Here is a 15336-nt window from a genome sequence, read left to right on the forward strand (position 1 = left end):
AAGCTTCAAAAGGCCGTTTGCCAACACCAACGAGCCAAGCTGAGACAGCGTCGAATGGCCGTTTGTCAACACCAAATTTATTCACACACAGGACTGAGAAGGACAGAAGTTCCACACCGCTGTTGTCAGAAAACAAACAAGGAGAAGACTAAAGATAGCTCACGGAATGATAAGGTTGGGAAGGAACCCTAAGTGAGGATCATACCCCTAGACCAATGAGTCGACACAGCGTTTCCACTGAAGACAGCATTGGCAGGTTTTCACTTCTACAATGCTCAGAGTTGAATTAAGGTAACCAAAAAGTAAAGTCTTCTCCGAAAACACCTCTGTCCGTGATTTAAAGCAAACCGCTCTGGTAAACAGCAGATGAAACCGATTTATGAGAGGTGAGGGCGGCAAATGAAGGTGGTGACAGGGCTCGTCCGGGATTCGAACCCGGGGCCTCTCGCACCCGAAGCGAGAATCATACCTCTAGACCAACGAGCCAGAATTCTGCCATACTCCTGAGGCGTGTCAAGTACTTTTGCCTTGGCAGATTTGCAAAAATCCATTGGGTGGAGGCTTACTATGGGCATGTTGACAAGAGGTGAGAAAAAGGAGAAAGGTCACTCCTCAGGAAAAGCTAGGGCTCGTTCGGGATTTGAACCCGAGACCTCTCGCACCCAAAGCGAGAATCATACCCCTAGACCAACGAGCCAGAGGTGGCAGCTGCTGGTTTCCTTACTATGCTGACTTTGACCTCTCAAAGTATGCTGCCATGTGGGGAGCTTGCTTGGCACCTACAGAGGCAAATATCAATCTCTAATGGATCATCTGCATAAAAGTCCATTCAGAATAATAGACAATTAAAATAAAATAAAGGCACTTTGCAAGCATTACATGTATTGCATAAGCCAGTGAGGGGTTGGACACTGGTGCCAGAAAACACACAAGGAGAAGACTACATGCTACTCATGGAACTGGATGAGCAGGAATGCTCTCAAAAGGTGGGCTCGTCCGGGATTTGAACCAGGGACCTCTCGCACCCTAAGCGAGAATCATACCCCTAGACCAACGAGCCAAGCTGAGACAGCTTCAAAAGGCCGTTTGCCAACACCAACGAGCCAAGCTGAGACAGCGTCGAATGGCCGTTTGTCAACACCAAATTTATTCACACACAGGACTGAGAAGGACAGAAGTTCCACACCGCTGTTGTCAGAAAACAAACAAGGAGAAGACTAAAGATAGCTCACTGAATGATAAGGTTGGGAAGGAACCCTAAGTGAGGATCATACCCCTAGACCAATGAGTCGACACAGCGTTTCCACTGAAGACAGCATTGGCAGGTTTTCACTTCTACAATGCTCAGAGTTGAATTAAGGTAACCAAAAAGTAAAGTCATCTCCGAAAACACCTCTGTCCGTGATTTAAAGCAAACCGCTCTGGTAAACAGCAGATTAAACCGATTTATGAGAGGTGAGGGCGGCAAATGAAGGTGGTGACAGGGCTCATCAGGGATTCGAACCCGGGGCCTCTCGCACCCTAAGCGAGAATCATTCCTCTAGACCAACGAGCCAGAATTCTGCCATACTCTTGAGGCGTGTCAGGTACTTTTGTCTTGGTAGATTTGCAAAAAATCCATTGGGTGGAGGCTTACTATGGGCATGTTGACAAGAGGTGAGAAAAAGGAGAAAGGTCACTCCTCAGGAAAAACCAGGGCTCGTCCGGGATTTGAACCCGGGACCTCTCGCACCCAAAGCGAGAATCATACCCCTAGACCAACGAGCCAGAGGTGGCAGCTGCTGGTTTCCTTCCTATGCTGACTTTGACCTCTCAAAGTATGCTGCCATGTGGAGAGCTTGCTTGGCACCTACAGAGGCAAATATCAATCTCTAATGGATCATCTGCATAAAAGTCCATTCAGAATGATAGACAATTAAAATAAAAGAAAGGCACTTTGCAAGCATTACATGTATTGCATAAGCCAGTGAGGGGTTGGACACTGGTGCCAGAAAACACACAAGGAGAAGACTACATGCTACTCATGGAACTGGATGAGCAGGAATGCTCTCAAAAGGTGGGCTCATCTGGGATTTGAACCCGGGACCTCTTGCACCCTAAGCGAGAATCATACCCCTAGACCAACGAGCAAAGCTGAGACAGCACCAAAAGGACGTTTGCCAACACCAACGAGCCAAGCTGAGACAACGTCGAAAGGACGTTTGCCAACACCAAATTTATTCACAGGACTGCTGCTGTCAGAAAACAAACAAGGAGAAGACTAAAGATAGCTCACGGAATGATAAGGATGGGAAGGAACCCTAAGTGAGGATCATACCCCTAGACCAATGAGTCGACACAGCGTTTCCACTGAAGACAGCATTGGCAGGTTTTCACTTCTACAATGCTCAGAGTTGAATTAAGGTAACCAAAAAGTAAAGTCTTCTCCGAAAACACCTCTGTCCGTGATTTAAAGCAAACCGCTCTGGTAAACAGCAGATGAAACCGATTTATGAGAGGTGAGGGCGGCAAATGAAGGTGGTGATAGGGCTCGTCCGGGATTCGAACCCGGGGCCTCTCTCACCCAAAGCGAGAATAATACCTCTAGACCAACAAGCCAGAATTCTGCCATACTCCTGAGTCGTGTCAGGTACTTTTGGCTTGGCAGATTTGCAAAAAATCCATTGGGTGGAGGCTTACTATGGGCATGTTGACAAGAGGTGAGAAAAAGGAGAAAGGTCACTCCTCAGGAAAAGCTAGGGCTCGTCCGGGATTTGAACCCGGGACCTCTCGCACCCAAAGCGAGAATCATACCCCTAGACCAACGAGCCAGAGGTGGCAGCTGCTGGTTTCCTTCCTATGCTGACTTTGACCTCTCAAAGTATGCTGCCATGTGGAGAGCTTGCTTGGCACCTACAGAGGCAAATATCAATCTCTAATGGATCATCTGCATAAAAGTCCATTCAGAATGATAGACAATTAAAATAAAAGAAAGGCACTTTGCAAGCATTACATGTATTGCATAAGCCAGTGAGGGGTTGGACACTGGTGCCAGAAAACACACAAGGAGAAGACTACATGCTACTCATGGAACTGGATGAGCAGGAATGCCCTCAAAAGGTGGGCTCGTCCGGGATTTGAACCCGGGACCTCTCGCACCCTAAGCGAGAATCATACCCCTAGACCAACGAGCCAAGCTGAGACTGCACCAAAAGGACGTTTGCCAACACCAACAAGCCAAGCTGAGACAACGTCGAAAGGCCGTTTGCCAACACCAAATTTATTCACAGGACTGCTGCTGTCAGAAAACAAACAAGGAGAAGACTAAAGATAGCTCACGGAATGATAAGGATGGGAAGGAACCCTAAGTGAGGATCATACCCCTAGACCAATGAGTCGACACAGCGTTTCCACTGAAGACAGCATTGGCAGGTTTTCACTTCTACAATGCTCAGAGTTGAATTAAGGTAACCAAAAAGTAAAGTCTTCTCCGGAAACACCTCTGTCCGTGACTTAAAGCAAACCGCTCTGGTAAAGAGCAGATGAAACCGATTTATGAGAGGTGAGGGCGGTAAATGAAGGTGGTGACAGGGCTCGTCCGGGATACGAACTCGGGGCCTCTCACACCCGAAGCGAGAATCATACCACTAGACCAACGAGCCAGAATTCTGCCATACTCCTGAGGCGTGTCAGGTACTTTTGTCTTGGCAGACACTGGTGCCAGAAAACACACAAGGAGAAGACTACATGCTACTCATGGAACTGGATGAGCAGGAATGCTCTCAAAAGGTGGGCTCGTCCAGGATTTGAACGAGGGACCTTTCTCACCCTAAGCGAGAATCATACCCCTAGACCAACGAGCCAAGCAGAGACAGCACTAAAAGGACGTTTGCCAACACCAACGAGCCAAGCTGAGACAACGTCGAAAGGCCGTTTGCCAACACCAAATTTATTCACAGGACTGCTGCTGTCAGAAAACAAACAAGGAGAAGACTAAAGATAGCTCACGGAATGATAAGGTTGGGAAGGAACCCTAAGTGAGGATCATACCCCTAGACCAATGAGTCGACACAGCGTTTCCACTGAAGACAGCATTGGCAGGTTTTCACTTCTACAATGCTCAGAGTTGAATTAAGGTAACCAAAAAGTAAAGTCTTCTCCGAAAACACCACTGTCCGTGATTTAAAGCAAACTGCTCTGGTAAACAGCAGATTAAACCGATTTATGAGAGGTGAGGGCGGCAAATGAAGGTGGTGACAGGGCTCATCAGGGATTCGAACCCGGGGCCTCTCGCACCCTAAGCGAGAATCATTCCTCTAGACCAACGAGCCAGAATTCTGCCATACTCCTGAGGCAAGTCAGGTACTTTTGTCTTGGCAGATTTGCAAAAAATCCATTGGGTGGAGGCTTACTAGGGGCATGTTGACAAGAGGTGAGAAAAAGGAGAAAGGTCACTCCTCAGGAAAAACCAGGGCTCGTCCGGGATTTGAACCCGGGACCTCTCGCACCCAAAGCGAGAATCATACCCCTAGACCAACGAGCCAGAGGTGGCAGCTGCTGGTTTCCTTCCTATGCTGACTTTGACCTCTCAAAGTATGCTGCCATGTGGAGAGCTTGCTTGGCACCTACAGAGGCAAATATCAATCTCTAATGGATCATCTGCATAAAAGTCCATTCAGAATGATAGACAATTAAAATAAAAGAAAGACACTTTGCAAGCATTACATGTATTGCATAAGCCAGTGAGGGGTTGGACACTGGTGCCAGAAAACACACAAGGAGAAGACTACATGCTACTCATGGAACTGGATGAGCAGGAATGCTCTCAAAAGGTGGGCTCGTCCGGGATTTGAACCCGGGACCTCTCGCACCCTAAGCGAGAATCATACCACTAGAACAACAAGCCAAGCTGAGACAGCTTCAAAAGGCCGTGTGCCAACACCAACGAGCCAAGCTGAGACAACGTCGAAAGGCCGTTTGCCAACACCAAATTTATTCACAGGACTGCTGCTGTCAGAAAACAAACAAGGAGAAGACTAAAGATAGCTCACGGAATGATAAGGTTGGGAAGGAACCCTAAGTGAGGATCATACCCCTAGACCAATGAGTCGACACAGCGTTTCCACTGAAGACAGCATTGGCAGGTTTTCACTTCTACAATGCTCAGAGTTGAATTAAGGTAACCAAAAAGTAAAGTCTTCTCCGAAAACACCACTGTCCGTGATTTAAAGCAAACTGCTCTGGTAAACAGCAGATTAAACCGATTTATGAGAGGTGAGGGCGGCAAATGAAGGTGGTGACAGGGCTCATCAGGGATTCGAACCCGGGGCCTCTCGCACCCTAAGCGAGAATCATTCCTCTAGACCAACGAGCCAGAATTCTGCCATACTCCTGAGTCGTGTCAGGTACTTTTGGCTTGGCAGATTTGCAAAAAATCCATTGGGTGGAGGCTTACTAGGGGCATGTTGACAAGAGGTGAGAAAAAGGAGAAAGGTCACTCCTCAGGAAAAACCAGGGCTCGTCCGGGATTTGAACCCGGGACCTCTCGCACCCAAAGCGAGAATCATACCCCTAGACCAACGAGCCAGAGGTGGCAGCTGCTGGTTTCCTTCCTATGCTGACTTTGACCTCTCAAAGTATGCTGCCATGTGGAGAGCTTGCTTGGCACCTACAGAGGCAAATATCAATCTCTAATGGATCATCTGCATAAAAGTCCATTCAGAATGATAGACAATTAAAATAAAAGAAAGGCACTTTGCAAGCATTACATGTATTGCATAAGCCAGTGAGGGGTTGGACACTGGTGCCAGAAAACACACAAGGAGAAGACTACATGCTACTCATGGAACTGGATGAGCAGGAATGCCCTCAAAAGGTGGGCTCGTCCGGGATTTGAACCCGGGACCTCTCGCACCCTAAGCGAGAATCATACCCCTAGACCAACGAGCCAAGCTGAGACTGCACCAAAAGGACGTTTGCCAACACCAACGAGCCAAGCTGAGACAACGTCGAAAGGCCGTTTGCCAACACCAAATTTATTCACAGGACTGCTGCTGTCAGAAAACAAACAAGGAGAAGACTAAAGATAGCTCACGGAATGATAAGGATGGGAAGGAACCCTAAGTGAGGATCATACCCCTAGACCAATGAGTCGACACAGCGTTTCCACTGAAGACAGCATTGGCAGGTTTTCACTTCTACAATGCTCAGAGTTGAATTAAGGTAACCAAAAAGTAAAGTCTTCTCCGGAAACACCTCTGTCCGTGACTTAAAGCAAACCGCTCTGGTAAAGAGCAGATGAAACCGATTTATGAGAGGTGAGGGCGGTAAATGAAGGTGGTGACAGGGCTCGTCCGGGATACGAACTCGGGGCCTCTCACACCCGAAGCGAGAATCATACCACTAGACCAACGAGCCAGAATTCTGCCATACTCCTGAGGCGTGTCAGGTACTTTTGTCTTGGCAGACACTGGTGCCAGAAAACACACAAGGAGAAGACTACATGCTACTCATGGAACTGGATGAGCAGGAATGCTCTCAAAAGGTGAGGATCATTCCTGAGGAGTGACCTTTCTCCTTTTTCTCACCTCTTGTCAACATGCCCCTAGTAAGCCTCCACCCAATGGATTTTTTGCAAATCTGCCAAGACAAAAGTACCTGACTTGCCTCAGGATTTGAACCCGGGACCTCTCGCACCCAAAGCGAGAATCATACCCCTAGACCAACGAGCCAGAGGTGGCAGCTGCTGGTTTCCTTCCTATGCTGACTTTGACCTCTCAAAGTATGCTGCCATGTGGAGAGCTTGCTTGGCACCTACAGAGGCAAATATCAATCTCTAATGGATCATCTGCATAAAAGTCCATTCAGAATGATAGACAATTAAAATAAAAGAAAGACACTTTGCAAGCATTACATGTATTGCATAAGCCAGTGAGGGGTTGGACACTGGTGCCAGAAAACACACAAGGAGAAGACTACATGCTACTCATGGAACTGGATGAGCAGGAATGCTCTCAAAAGGTGGGCTCGTCCGGGATTTGAACCCGGGACCTCTCGCACCCTAAGCGAGAATCATACCACTAGAACAACAAGCCAAGCTGAGACAGCTTCAAAAGGCCGTGTGCCAACACCAACGAGCCAAGCTGAGACAGCGTCGAACGGCCGTTTGTCAACACCAAATTTATTCACACACAGGACTGAGAAGGACAGAAGTTCCACACCGCTGTTGTCAGAAAACAAACAAGGAGAAGACTAAAGATAGCTCACGGAATGATAAGGTTGGGAAGGAACCCTAAGTGAGGATCATACCCCTAGACCAATGAGTCGACACAGCGTTTCCACTGAAGACAGCATTGGCAGGTTTTCACTTCTACAATGCTCAGAGTTGAATTAAGGTAACCAAAAAGTAAAGTCTTCTCCGAAAACACCTCTGTCTGTGATTTAAAGCAAACCGCTCTGGTAAACAGCAGATTAAACCGATTTATGAGAGGTGAGGGCGGCAAATGAAGGTGGTGACAGGGCTCATCAGGGATTCGAACCCGGGGCCTCTCGCACCCTAAGCGAGAATCGTTCCTCTAGACCAACGAGCCAGATATCTGCCATACTCCTGAGGCGTGTCAGGTTCTTTTGTCTTGGCAGATTTGCAAAAAATCCATTGGGTGGAGGCTTACTATGGGCATGTTGACAAGAGGTGAGAAAAAGGAGAAAGGTCACTCCTCAGGAAAAACCAGGGCTCGTCCGGGATTTGAACCCGGGACCTCTCGCACCCAAAGCGAGAATCATACCCCTAGACCAACGAGCCAGAGGTGGCAGCTGCTAGTTTCCTTCCAATGCTGACTTTGACCTCTCAAAGTATGCTGCCATGTGGAGAGCTTGCTTGGCACCTACAGAGGCAAATATCAATCTCTAAGGGTTCATCTGCATAAAAGTCCATTCAGAATGATAGACAATTAAAATAAAAGATAGGCACTTTGCAAGCATTACATGTATTGCATAAGCCAGTGAGGGGTTGGACACTGGTGCCAGAAAACACACAAGGAGAAGACTACATGCTACTCATGGAACTGGATGAGCAGGAATGCTCTCAAAAGGTGGGCTCGTCCGGGATTTGAACCCAAGACCTCTCGCACCCTAAGCGAGAATCATACCCCTAGACCAACGAGCCAAGCTTAAACAGCACCAAAAGGACGTTTGCCAACACCAACGAGCCAAGCTGAGACAACGTCGAAAGGCCGTTTGCCAACACCAAATTTATTCACAGGACTGCTGCTGTCAGAAAACAAACAAGGAGAAGACTAAAGATAGCTCACGGAATGATAAGGATGGGAAGGAACCCTAAGTGAGGATCATACCCCTAGACCAATGAGTCGACACAGCGTTTCCACTGAAGACAGCATTGGCAGGTTTTCACTTCTACAATGCTCAGAGTTGAATTAAGGTAACCAAAAAGTAAATCTTCTCCGAAAACACCTCTGTCCGTGATTTAAAGCAAACCGCTCTGGTAAATAGCAGATGAAACCAATTTATGAGAGGTGAGGGCGGCAAATGAAGGCGGTGACAGGGCTCGTCCGGGATTCAAACCCGGGGCCTCTCGCACCCTAAGCGAGAATCATACCCCTAGACCAACGAGCCGAGCTGAGACAGCACCAAAAGGACGTTTGCCAACACCAACGAGCCAAGCTGAGACAGCGTCGAATGGCCGTTTGTCAACACCAAATTTATTCACACACAGGACTGAGAAGGACAGAAGTTCCACACCGCTGTTGTCAGAAAACAAACAAGGAGAAGACTAAAGATAGCTCACGGAATGATAAGGTTGGGAAGGAACCCTAAGTGAGGATCATACCCCTAGACCAATGAGTCGACACAGCGTTTCCACTGAAGACAGCATTGGCAGGTTTTCACTTCTACAATGCTCAGAGTTGAATTAAGGTAACCAAAAAGTAAAGTCTTCTCCGAAAACACCTCTGTCCGTGATTTAAAGCAAACCGCTCTGGTAAACAGCAGATGAAACCGATTTATGAGAGGTGAGGGCGGCAAATGAAGGCGGTGACAGGGCTCGTCCGGGATTCGAACCCGGGGCCTCTCGCACCCGAAGCGAGAATCATACCTCTAGACCAACGAGCCAGAATTCTGCCATACTCCTGAGGCGTGTCAGGTACTTTTGCCTTGGCAGATTTGCAAAAATCCATTGGGTGGAGGCTTACTATGGGCATGTTGACAAGAGGTGAGAAAAAGGAGAAAGGTCACTCCTCAGGAAAAGCTAGGGCTCGTTCGGGATTTGAACCCGAGACCTCTCGCACCCAAAGCGAGAATAATACCCCTAGACCAACGAGCCAGAGGTGGCAGCTGCTGGTTTCCTTCCTATGCTGACTTTGACCTCTCAAAGTATGCTGCCATGTGGGGAGCTTGCTTGGCACCTACAGAGGCAAATATCAATCTCTAATGGATCATCTGCATAAAAGTCCATTCAGAATGATAGACAATTAAAATAAAAGAAAGGCGCTTTGCAGTAATTACATGTATTGCATAAGCCAGTGAGGGGTTGAACACTGGTGCCAGAAAACACACAAGGAGAAGACTACATGCTACTCATGGAACTGGATGAGCAGGAATGCTCTCAAAAGGTGGGCTCGTCCGGGATTTGAACGCGGAACCTCTCGCACCCTAAGCGAGAATCATACCCCTAGACCAACGAGCCAAGCTGAGACAGCTTCAAAAGGCCGTTTGCCAACACCAACGAGCCAAGCTGAGACAGCGTCGAATGGCCGTTTGTCAACACCAAATTTATTCACACACAGGACTGAGAAGGACAGAAGTTCCACATCGCTGTTGTCAGAAAACAAACAAGGAGAAGACTAAAGATAGCTCACGGAATGATAAGGTTGGGAAGGAACCCTAAGTGAGGATCATACCCCTAGACCAATGAGTCGACACAGCGTTTCCACTGAAGACAGCATTGGCAGGTTTTCACTTCTACAATGCTCAGAGTTGAATTAAGGTAACCAAAAAGTAAAGTCTTCTCCGGAAACACCTCTGTCCGTGACTTAAAGCAAACCGCTCTGGAAAAGAGCAGATGAAACCGATTTATGAGAGGTGAGGGCGGTAAATGAAGGTGGTGACAGGGCTCGTCCGGGATTCGAACCCGGGGCCTCTCGCACCCGAAGCGAGAATCATACCACTAGACCAACGAGCCAGAATTCTGCCATACTCCTGAGGCGTGTCAGGTACTTTTGTCTTGGCAGACACTGGTGCCAGAAAACACACAAGTAGAAGACTACATGCTACTCAAGGAACTGGATGAGCAGGAATGCTCTCAAAAGGTGGGCTCGTCCGGGATTTGAACCCGGGACCTCTCGCACCCTAAGCGAGAATCATACCCCTAGACCAACGAGCCAAGCTGAGACAACACCAAAAGGACGTTTGCCAACACCAACGAGCCAAGCTGAGACAACGTCGAAAGGCCGTTTGCCAACACCAAATTTATTCACAGGACTGCTGCTGTCAGAAAACAAACAAGGAGAAGACTAAAGATAGCTCACGGAATGATAAGGTTGGGAAGGAACCCTAAGTGAGGATCATACCCCTAGACCAATGAGTCGACACAGCGTTTCCACTGAAGACAGCATTGGCAGGTTTTCACTTCTACAATGCTCAGAGTTGAATTAAGGTAACCAAAAAGTAAAGTCTTCTCCGAAAACACCTCTGTCCGTGATTTAAAGCAAACCGCTCTGGTAAACAGCAGATGAAACCGATTTATGAGAGGTGAGGGCGGCAAATGAAGGTGGTGACAGGGCTCGTCCGGTATTCGAACCCGGGGCCTCTCGCACCCGAAGCGAGAATCATACCTCTAGACCAACGAGCCAGAATTCTGCCATACTCCTGAGGCGTGTTAGGTACTTTTGTCTTGGCAGATTTGCAAAAAATCCATGGGGTGGAGGCTTACTATGGGCATGTTGACAAGAGGTGAGAAAAAGGAGAAAGGTCACTCCTCAGGAAAAGCCAGGGCTCGTCCGGGATTTGAACCCGGGACCTCTCGCACCCAAAGCGAGAATCATACCCCTAGACCAACGAGCTAGAGGTGGCAGCTGCTGGTTTCCTTCCTATGACGACTGTGACCTCTCAAAGTATGCTGCCATGTGGAGAGCTTGCTTGGCACCTACAGAGGCAAATATCAATCTCTAATGGATCATCTGCATAAAAGTCCATTCAGAATGATAGACAATTAAAATAAAAGAAAGGCACTTTGCAAGCATTACATGTATTGCATAAGCCAGTGAGGGGTTGGACACTGGTGCCAGAAAACACACAAGGAGAAGACTACATGCTACTCATGGAACTGGATGAGCAGGAATGCTCTCAAGAGGTGGGCTCGTCCGGGATTTGAACCCAGGACCTCTCGCACCCTAAGCGAGAATCATTCCCCTAGACCAACGAGCCAAGCTGAGACAGCTTCAAAAGGCCGTTTGCCAACACCAACGAGCCAAGCTGAGACAGCGTCGAATGGCCGTTTGTCAACACCAAATTTATTCACACACAGGACTGAGAAGGACAGAAGTTCCACACCGCTGTTGTCAGAAAACAAACAAGGAGAAGACTAAAGATAGCTCACGGAATGATAAGGTTGGGAAGGAACCCTAAGTGAGGATCATACCCCTAGACCAATGAGTCGACACAGCGTTTCCACTGAAGACAGCATTGGCAGGTTTTCACTTCTACAATGCTCAGAGTTGAATTAAGGTAACCAAAAAGTAAAGTCATCTCCGAAAACACCTCTGTCCGTGATTTAAAGCAAACCGCTCTGGTAAACAGCAGATTAAACCGATTTATGAGAGGTGAGGGCGGCAAATGAAGGTGGTGACAGGGCTCATCATGGATTCGAACCCGGGGCCTCTCGCACCCTAAGCGAGAATCATTCCTCTAGACCAACGAGCCAGAATTCTGCCATACTTTTGAGGCGTGTCAGGTACTTTTGTCTTGGCAGATTTGCAAAAAATCCATTGGGTGGAGGCTTACTATGGGCATGTTGACAAGAGGTGAGAAAAAGGAGAAAGGTCACTCCTCAGGAAAAGCCAGGGCTCGTCCGGGATTTGAACCCGGGACCTCTCGCACCCAAAGCGAGAATCATACCCCTAGACCAACGAGCCAGAGGTGGCAGCTGCTGGTTTCCTTCCTATGACGACTTTGACCTCTCAAAGTATGCTGCCATGTGGAGAGCTTGCTTGGCACCTACAGAGGCAAATATCAATCTCTAATGGATCATCTGCATAAAAGTCCATTCAGAATGATAGACAATTAAAATAAAAGAAAGGCACTTTGCAAGCATTACATGTATTGCATAAGCCAGTGAGGGGTTGGACACTGGTGCCAGAAAACACACAAGGAGAAGACTACATGCTACTCATGGAACTGGATGAGCAGGAATGCTCTCAAAAGGTGGGCTCGTCCGGGATTTGAACCCGGGACCTCTCGCACCCTAAGCGAGAATCATTCCCCTAGACCAACGAGCCAAGCTGAGACAGCTTCAAAAGGCCGTTTGCCAACACCAACGAGCCAAGCTGAGACAGCGTCGAATGGCCGTTTGTCAACACCAAATTTATTCACACACAGGACTGAGAAGGACAGAAGTTCCACACCGCTGTTGTCAGAAAACAAACAAGGAGAAGACTAAAGATAGCTCACGGAATGATAAGGTTGGGAAGGAACCCTAAGTGAGGATCATACCCCTAGACCAATGAGTCGACACAGCGTTTCCACTGAAGACAGCATTGGCAGGTTTTCACTTCTACAATGCTCAGAGTTGAATTAAGGTAACCAAAAAGTAAAGTCATCTCCGAAAACACCTCTGTCCGTGATTTAAAGCAAACCGCTCTGGTAAACAGCAGATTAAACCGATTTATGAGAGGTGAGGGCGGCAAATGAAGGTGGTGACAGGGCTCATCAGGGATTCGAACCCGGGGCCTCTCGCACCCTAAGCGAGAATCATTCCTCTAGACCAACGAGCCAGAATTCTGCCATACTTTTGAGGCGTGTCAGGTACTTTTGTCTTGGCAGATTTGCAAAAAATCCATTGGGTGGAGGCTTACTATGGGCATGTTGACAAGAGGTGAGAAAAAGGAGAAAGGTCACTCCTCAGGAAAAACCAGGGCTCGTCCGGGATTTGAACCCGGGACCTCTCGCACCCAAAGCGAGAATCATACCCCTAGACCAACGAGCCAGAGGTGGCAGCTGCTGGTTTCCTTCCTATGCTGACTTTGACCTCTCAAAGTATGCTGCCATGTGGAGAGCTTGCTTGGCACCTACAGAGGCAAATATCAATCTCTAATGGATCATCTGCATAAAAGTCCATTCAGAATGATAGACAATTAAAAAAAAAGAAAGGCACTTTGCAAGCATTACATGTATTGCATAAGCCAGTGAGGGGTTGGACACTGGTGCCAGAAAACACACAAGGAGAAGACTACATGCTACTCATGGAACTGGATGAGCAGGAATGCTCTCAAAAGGTGGGCTTGTCCGGGATTTGAACCCGGGACCTCTTGCACCCTAAGCGAGAATCATACCCCTAGACCAACGAGCCAAGCTGAGACAGCACCAAAAGGACGTTTGCCAACACCAACGAGCCAAGCTGAGACAACATCGAAAGGCCGTTTGCCAACACCAAATTTATTCACAGGACTGCTGCTGTCAGAAAACAAACAAGGAGAAGACTAAAGATAGCTCACGGAATGATAAGGATGGGAAGGAACCCTAAGTGAGGATCATACCCCTAGACCAATGAGTCGACACAGCGTTTCCACTGAAGACAGCATTGGCAGGTTTTCACTTCTACAATGCTCAGAGTTGAATTAAGGTAACCAAAAAGTAAAGTCTTCTCCGAAAACACCTCTGTCCGTGATTTAAAGCAAACCACTCTGGTAAACAGCAGATGAAACCGATTTATGAGAGGTGAGGGCGGCAAATGAAGGTGGTGATAGGGCTCGTCCGGGATTCGAACCCGGGGCCTCTCTCACCCAAAGCGAGAATAATACCTCTAGACCAACAAGCCAGAATTCTGCCATACTCCTGAGTCGTGTCAGGTACTTTTGGCTTGGCAGATTTGCAAAAAATCCATTGGGTGGAGGCTTACTATGGGCATGTTGACAAGAGGTGAGAAAAAGGAGAAAGGTCACTCCTCAGGAAAAGCTAGGGCTCGTCCGGGATTTGAACCCGGGACCTCTCGCACCCAAAGCGAGAATCATACCCCTAGACCAACGAGCCAGAGGTGGCAGCTACTGGTTTCCTTCCTATGACGACTTTGACCTCTCAAAGTATGCTGCCATGTGGAGAGCTTGCTTGGCACCTACAGAGGCAAATATCAATCTCTAATGGATCATCTGCATAAAAGTCCATTCAGAATGATAGACAATTAAAATAAAAGAAAGGCACTTTGCAAGCATTACATGTATTGCATAAGCCAGTGAGGGGTTGGACACTGGTGCCAGAAAACACACAAGGAGAAGACTACATGCTACTCATGGAACTGGATGAGCAGGAATGCCCTCAAAAGGTGGGCTTGTCCAGGATTTGAACCCGGGACCTCTCGCACCCTAAGCGAGAATCATACCCCTAGACCAACGAGCCAAGCTGAGACTGCACCAAAAGGACGTTTGCCAACACCAACGAGCCAAGCTGAGACAACGTCGAAAGGCCGTTTGCCAACACCAAATTTATTCACAGGACTGCTGCTGTCAGAAAACAAACAAGGAGAAGACTAAAGATAGCTCACGGAATGATAAGGATGGGAAGGAACCCTAAGTGAGGATCATACCCCTAGACCAATGAGTCGACACAGCGTTTCCACTGAAGACAGCATTGGCAGGTTTTCACTTCTACAATGCTCAGAGTTGAATTAAGGTAACCAAAAAGTAAAGTCTTCTCCGGAAACACCTCTGTCCGTGACTTAAAGCAAACCGCTCTGGTAAAGAGCAGATGAAACCGATTTATGAGAGGTGAGGGCGGTAAATGAAGGTGGTGACAGGGCTCGTCCGGGATACGAACTCGGGGCCTCTCACACCCGAAGCGAGAATCATACCACTAGACCAACGAGCCAGAATTCTGCCATACTCCTGAGGCGTGTCAGGTACTTTTGTCTTGGCAGACACTGGTGCCAGAAAACACACAAGTAGAAGACTACATGCTACTCATGGAACTGGATGAGCAGGAATGCTCTCAAAAGGTGGGCTCGTCCGGGATTTGAACCCGGGACCTCTCGCACCCTAAGCGAGAATCATACCCCTAGACCAACGAGCCAAGCAGAGACAGCACTAAAAGGACGTTTGCCAACACCAACGAGCCAAGCTGAGACAACGTCGAAAG

General features: G+C 48.0%; 35 non-coding genes across 35 annotated transcripts; all 35 read right to left on the reverse strand.

The window, feature by feature from the left end:
- Nucleotides 1-414: 414 nt before the first annotated feature.
- Nucleotides 415-486, reverse strand: TRNAP-CGG (transfer RNA proline (anticodon CGG)). Its single transcript has one exon. It is a non-coding gene; the product is annotated as a tRNA-Pro (tRNA).
- A 139-nt stretch (nucleotides 487-625) lies between these two features.
- On the reverse strand, nucleotides 626-697 carry TRNAP-UGG (transfer RNA proline (anticodon UGG)). The gene has a single exon. It is a non-coding gene; the product is annotated as a tRNA-Pro (tRNA).
- A 291-nt stretch (nucleotides 698-988) lies between these two features.
- TRNAP-AGG (transfer RNA proline (anticodon AGG)) lies at nucleotides 989-1060 on the reverse strand. The gene has a single exon. It is a non-coding gene; the product is annotated as a tRNA-Pro (tRNA).
- A 423-nt stretch (nucleotides 1061-1483) lies between these two features.
- On the reverse strand, nucleotides 1484-1555 carry TRNAP-AGG (transfer RNA proline (anticodon AGG)). The gene has a single exon. It is a non-coding gene; the product is annotated as a tRNA-Pro (tRNA).
- Nucleotides 1556-1695: 140 nt separating this feature from the next.
- On the reverse strand, nucleotides 1696-1767 carry TRNAP-UGG (transfer RNA proline (anticodon UGG)). Its single transcript has one exon. It is a non-coding gene; the product is annotated as a tRNA-Pro (tRNA).
- Nucleotides 1768-2738: 971 nt separating this feature from the next.
- TRNAP-UGG (transfer RNA proline (anticodon UGG)) lies at nucleotides 2739-2810 on the reverse strand. The gene has a single exon. It is a non-coding gene; the product is annotated as a tRNA-Pro (tRNA).
- Nucleotides 2811-3101: 291 nt separating this feature from the next.
- Nucleotides 3102-3173, reverse strand: TRNAP-AGG (transfer RNA proline (anticodon AGG)). The gene has a single exon. It is a non-coding gene; the product is annotated as a tRNA-Pro (tRNA).
- Nucleotides 3174-3569: 396 nt separating this feature from the next.
- Nucleotides 3570-3641, reverse strand: TRNAP-CGG (transfer RNA proline (anticodon CGG)). Its single transcript has one exon. It is a non-coding gene; the product is annotated as a tRNA-Pro (tRNA).
- A 597-nt stretch (nucleotides 3642-4238) lies between these two features.
- Nucleotides 4239-4310, reverse strand: TRNAP-AGG (transfer RNA proline (anticodon AGG)). Its single transcript has one exon. It is a non-coding gene; the product is annotated as a tRNA-Pro (tRNA).
- A 140-nt stretch (nucleotides 4311-4450) lies between these two features.
- Nucleotides 4451-4522, reverse strand: TRNAP-UGG (transfer RNA proline (anticodon UGG)). Its single transcript has one exon. It is a non-coding gene; the product is annotated as a tRNA-Pro (tRNA).
- A 291-nt stretch (nucleotides 4523-4813) lies between these two features.
- On the reverse strand, nucleotides 4814-4885 carry TRNAP-AGG (transfer RNA proline (anticodon AGG)). Its single transcript has one exon. It is a non-coding gene; the product is annotated as a tRNA-Pro (tRNA).
- Nucleotides 4886-5281: 396 nt separating this feature from the next.
- TRNAP-AGG (transfer RNA proline (anticodon AGG)) lies at nucleotides 5282-5353 on the reverse strand. Its single transcript has one exon. It is a non-coding gene; the product is annotated as a tRNA-Pro (tRNA).
- A 140-nt stretch (nucleotides 5354-5493) lies between these two features.
- TRNAP-UGG (transfer RNA proline (anticodon UGG)) lies at nucleotides 5494-5565 on the reverse strand. Its single transcript has one exon. It is a non-coding gene; the product is annotated as a tRNA-Pro (tRNA).
- A 291-nt stretch (nucleotides 5566-5856) lies between these two features.
- Nucleotides 5857-5928, reverse strand: TRNAP-AGG (transfer RNA proline (anticodon AGG)). The gene has a single exon. It is a non-coding gene; the product is annotated as a tRNA-Pro (tRNA).
- Nucleotides 5929-6324: 396 nt separating this feature from the next.
- Nucleotides 6325-6396, reverse strand: TRNAP-CGG (transfer RNA proline (anticodon CGG)). The gene has a single exon. It is a non-coding gene; the product is annotated as a tRNA-Pro (tRNA).
- A 605-nt stretch (nucleotides 6397-7001) lies between these two features.
- TRNAP-AGG (transfer RNA proline (anticodon AGG)) lies at nucleotides 7002-7073 on the reverse strand. Its single transcript has one exon. It is a non-coding gene; the product is annotated as a tRNA-Pro (tRNA).
- A 635-nt stretch (nucleotides 7074-7708) lies between these two features.
- On the reverse strand, nucleotides 7709-7780 carry TRNAP-UGG (transfer RNA proline (anticodon UGG)). Its single transcript has one exon. It is a non-coding gene; the product is annotated as a tRNA-Pro (tRNA).
- Nucleotides 7781-8071: 291 nt separating this feature from the next.
- On the reverse strand, nucleotides 8072-8143 carry TRNAP-AGG (transfer RNA proline (anticodon AGG)). Its single transcript has one exon. It is a non-coding gene; the product is annotated as a tRNA-Pro (tRNA).
- Nucleotides 8144-8538: 395 nt separating this feature from the next.
- On the reverse strand, nucleotides 8539-8610 carry TRNAP-AGG (transfer RNA proline (anticodon AGG)). The gene has a single exon. It is a non-coding gene; the product is annotated as a tRNA-Pro (tRNA).
- Nucleotides 8611-9033: 423 nt separating this feature from the next.
- On the reverse strand, nucleotides 9034-9105 carry TRNAP-CGG (transfer RNA proline (anticodon CGG)). The gene has a single exon. It is a non-coding gene; the product is annotated as a tRNA-Pro (tRNA).
- A 139-nt stretch (nucleotides 9106-9244) lies between these two features.
- TRNAP-UGG (transfer RNA proline (anticodon UGG)) lies at nucleotides 9245-9316 on the reverse strand. Its single transcript has one exon. It is a non-coding gene; the product is annotated as a tRNA-Pro (tRNA).
- Nucleotides 9317-9607: 291 nt separating this feature from the next.
- Nucleotides 9608-9679, reverse strand: TRNAP-AGG (transfer RNA proline (anticodon AGG)). Its single transcript has one exon. It is a non-coding gene; the product is annotated as a tRNA-Pro (tRNA).
- A 423-nt stretch (nucleotides 9680-10102) lies between these two features.
- TRNAP-CGG (transfer RNA proline (anticodon CGG)) lies at nucleotides 10103-10174 on the reverse strand. Its single transcript has one exon. It is a non-coding gene; the product is annotated as a tRNA-Pro (tRNA).
- Nucleotides 10175-10303: 129 nt separating this feature from the next.
- Nucleotides 10304-10375, reverse strand: TRNAP-AGG (transfer RNA proline (anticodon AGG)). The gene has a single exon. It is a non-coding gene; the product is annotated as a tRNA-Pro (tRNA).
- Nucleotides 10376-10771: 396 nt separating this feature from the next.
- On the reverse strand, nucleotides 10772-10843 carry TRNAP-CGG (transfer RNA proline (anticodon CGG)). Its single transcript has one exon. It is a non-coding gene; the product is annotated as a tRNA-Pro (tRNA).
- Nucleotides 10844-10983: 140 nt separating this feature from the next.
- TRNAP-UGG (transfer RNA proline (anticodon UGG)) lies at nucleotides 10984-11055 on the reverse strand. Its single transcript has one exon. It is a non-coding gene; the product is annotated as a tRNA-Pro (tRNA).
- Nucleotides 11056-11346: 291 nt separating this feature from the next.
- On the reverse strand, nucleotides 11347-11418 carry TRNAP-AGG (transfer RNA proline (anticodon AGG)). Its single transcript has one exon. It is a non-coding gene; the product is annotated as a tRNA-Pro (tRNA).
- Nucleotides 11419-12053: 635 nt separating this feature from the next.
- TRNAP-UGG (transfer RNA proline (anticodon UGG)) lies at nucleotides 12054-12125 on the reverse strand. The gene has a single exon. It is a non-coding gene; the product is annotated as a tRNA-Pro (tRNA).
- A 291-nt stretch (nucleotides 12126-12416) lies between these two features.
- TRNAP-AGG (transfer RNA proline (anticodon AGG)) lies at nucleotides 12417-12488 on the reverse strand. The gene has a single exon. It is a non-coding gene; the product is annotated as a tRNA-Pro (tRNA).
- A 423-nt stretch (nucleotides 12489-12911) lies between these two features.
- On the reverse strand, nucleotides 12912-12983 carry TRNAP-AGG (transfer RNA proline (anticodon AGG)). The gene has a single exon. It is a non-coding gene; the product is annotated as a tRNA-Pro (tRNA).
- Nucleotides 12984-13123: 140 nt separating this feature from the next.
- TRNAP-UGG (transfer RNA proline (anticodon UGG)) lies at nucleotides 13124-13195 on the reverse strand. The gene has a single exon. It is a non-coding gene; the product is annotated as a tRNA-Pro (tRNA).
- Nucleotides 13196-14166: 971 nt separating this feature from the next.
- TRNAP-UGG (transfer RNA proline (anticodon UGG)) lies at nucleotides 14167-14238 on the reverse strand. Its single transcript has one exon. It is a non-coding gene; the product is annotated as a tRNA-Pro (tRNA).
- Nucleotides 14239-14529: 291 nt separating this feature from the next.
- On the reverse strand, nucleotides 14530-14601 carry TRNAP-AGG (transfer RNA proline (anticodon AGG)). Its single transcript has one exon. It is a non-coding gene; the product is annotated as a tRNA-Pro (tRNA).
- Nucleotides 14602-14997: 396 nt separating this feature from the next.
- Nucleotides 14998-15069, reverse strand: TRNAP-CGG (transfer RNA proline (anticodon CGG)). The gene has a single exon. It is a non-coding gene; the product is annotated as a tRNA-Pro (tRNA).
- A 129-nt stretch (nucleotides 15070-15198) lies between these two features.
- TRNAP-AGG (transfer RNA proline (anticodon AGG)) lies at nucleotides 15199-15270 on the reverse strand. The gene has a single exon. It is a non-coding gene; the product is annotated as a tRNA-Pro (tRNA).
- Nucleotides 15271-15336: the final 66 nt, after the last annotated feature.

The sequence above is a fragment of the Hyla sarda genome, chromosome 6 (assembly GCF_029499605.1).
Source record: "Hyla sarda isolate aHylSar1 chromosome 6, aHylSar1.hap1, whole genome shotgun sequence".
In the NCBI taxonomy this organism is placed as follows: Eukaryota; Metazoa; Chordata; class Amphibia; order Anura; family Hylidae; genus Hyla; species Hyla sarda.